The sequence below is a fragment of the Cryptomeria japonica genome, chromosome 7, assembly GCF_030272615.1.
Source record: "Cryptomeria japonica chromosome 7, Sugi_1.0, whole genome shotgun sequence".
Classification (NCBI taxonomy): domain Eukaryota; kingdom Viridiplantae; phylum Streptophyta; class Pinopsida; order Cupressales; family Cupressaceae; genus Cryptomeria; species Cryptomeria japonica.
Window position 1 is genome coordinate 857392278 of NC_081411.1, and position 3289 is coordinate 857395566.

The window sequence follows — 3289 nt, forward strand, 5'->3', positions numbered from 1 at the left end:
AATACTTGGAAATATGGATGTTTCACAAGACGAATCGAAAATCATTGTTCAAAGTCCAACTGCATCTGTAAACTCAAACAATTTTATTGAAACTCCTATTGACAAATGTGCGAGAATTGTTTTAGAATGTTGCAACAAAATTGTCAAAGAAATTGAAAACACAAGCTTAATGATCGATGATGTTGAAGAACTTGAAATATTAAAAATAGAAGATGTTGCTAAAAAAGCTCGTGATGCATCTGCAATAGTGTCCAGATTTCCAAATATTATGAAAGAAGTATATTTTGATCATCTTGTAAATAAAGAACGTAATACCATTCTCATCACTGAAGAATTCATGATGTATTTACACCATTACAATGAAGTAATATTCATGTAGTTACTTATTATTTGAACTTCGTCACTTCTCACTTATTCAAGTTCATTGTAGCGAAGCATGCATTTTTTCTCCTCTATGAGAGTTGAAAGGACAACAATATTAATTGTTATACATGTGGTTTTCTAAATGTGTGGCTTTAAATATATGTTTTAAATGGTTGTTTAACAAATATATATGAAATGTTAAATGTTTAGCAACTAAATATCAAAAAAAAAATTAACATTTTTTTACAATATTTAACATGTAGATTAGAAAGATTTGCCATTTTTTTGAATTATAATATAATATAAAAGAAATAATACCATTTAAAACAAATTTTAAGTGGATGTGTGGAAATGTATAAAACTTCCACTACTAATATCTTTTATTTTTAAAACATATTTTGTGCTACTATTTATTTGTAATATACATGATTCTCTAAGATATGTGACATCAAACAATCCTAAATCAAATTATAATCCTAATCCTACCCCCAATTACAAATATAACCCTAACACTAACTATAATTAGGGTTACACTATTAATAAACTCTAACCTTGACCATAAACTTAACCCTAACACTAAACCTAACCATAACCCTAACCATAAGCGTAAACCTAAATCAAACCCTAACAATGATGTAAACCCTGACCCTAGGCATAATACTAAACTTAACCCTAACAATAAACGCTAATCCTAATGCTAAACATACATTATATAATAATAAATCCATCATAATCCTAACCCTACCCCCAATTATAATTATAACCCTAACCCTAACCCTAAATTTGATAAAAACTCTAAACAAAATTGTAACACTAACAATAAATCCTAACCCTCACCATAAACTTAACCCTAACACTAAACCTTAGACATAAATCGAACCCTAACCTTAATTGTAATCCCTAACCCTAATGCTAAACATAATCCTAGACCTAAACCAAACCATAAAATTGATGCTAACTCTAAGCATGATATAAACCCTAAACATTATCATAACCTTAACCATGAAACCTAACCCTAATCTTAACCCTAACCCTTACGCTAACCCTAGCCCTACAATGATGTAAACCTTGGTGTTGACCATAATAGAATCCTTTACTCTAACCTTGACCATAATCCTAACGTTAATCCTAAATCCTAACCCTAACCATAATTTTAAACCTAACCAAACCCTAACCTTGATTAGAACCCTAATTATATCCCTAACAATGATGTAAACCTTAACTCTGACCATAATACTAACCCTAATCCTAACCCTAATTATAATCCTAAAGCCTAACTCCAACCATAATCCTAAAGCTAAACCAAACCCTAACATTGATACTACCCTTAACCCTTACCCTAACTATAATCCTAACAATAATCCTAAATCCTAACCCTAACCATAATTCTAAACCTAAACCAACTCCTAACCTTGATGTGAACCCTTATCGTATCCCTAACAATGAACCCTATCTCTAACCATAATACTAATCTTAACCCTATCCATAACCATAATACTGACCATCAAATAATATTTTATATTATCATTAAATAAATTCCAATATATATCTTACATTTTAGTATATGCTTTAATCTTGTAAAACATATATATTTATTAAAAATAGTCTAAATGGATTTATTTCATATACCTAGATATATAATAATATAATAATATTAAAATACTATTATATAATTCAACTGAAAAAAAAGATACTATATAGTTATATATTGCATTTATTTTATGTTTTCCATGTCGCGTCACGCGACTGCCACTAACATATATGTCTTAAATTTTAATTTAATCTATATAAAATACGCCGAGAGATATCCTTCTCGAGGCATCTATTTTTAATCAATTTTACATCCTAAATTGAAATAGACACCTCTAGAAAGATATCTCTCGGCGTATTTTATATAGATTAAATTAAAGTTTAAGACATATATGCTAGTTATATAACAGTAACACTATAGTAAAATAATATTATTTAAAGTAATACACTAAAAATGTGAAAAAAAAATCCAATGAAAGGTAAAAAGTTTACACCATATTAATAAGACTATTACCTCCAATAGAATAATAGAAAAAGTAATTTGTACATTTTGAAATAAATTTGAAAAAATATATACATTAGAAAACATAACTAATCTATTTAATTTTGGACACTCTTGGATTTATCCCTTGCAATGTGAAAAACATAATGAATACATTAATATTGTATGTCGATAAAAACTAATATATTTATGTAAACCACAATTCATAAAATATGAATCAATTAATTTAGTTTAAAAGAATATACACTTTTTTTATTGGAAAAAGAAAGAGAATATTACATAGTTCAATAAAAGATACAACTTATAGTAGATAACAACAACGGAAACAAAATGACAAAAACATCATATTGTTGTGATGAACTAAATCAACAATAATAGCAAAAGAGTAAACTCATTACAACTTGTTGCAAACATTGATAGAAATAATATATTTGTGTAATTTTTTTACCAATGTTTGCACTAGTAACAAACTCAGAAGTTATTTCCAACAAGATGACCATCAACTTCATCACTTCTTCGACAACAACAATTGATATCACAAAAAGCAACAATCGTCACATAAATAGCAACAATCATCAATATCTAGTATCTAGCAATCATGATTGGCACCTTTCTAATAGCTAATAAAGATTCCAACAATCATTAGCTTGATTAACAATTGGCCCTAAACAGTACATCTTAAATATTCCTAAAGATTGGTCATAATAATTTATAAACAAATAATCTAATAGTTTTCCCTTCAACCACCTGGACCTATTCTTCAAGATAGTAAATAATATCTTTAAGTGCATTCTTCACATGGAAATTATCTTGAAGATTTGTTAATATACTTGGCATTTGAAGGGAAAGAGCCCAACAGATTGTTTAAACTTCAATTTGAAGGGGCAAAATGGT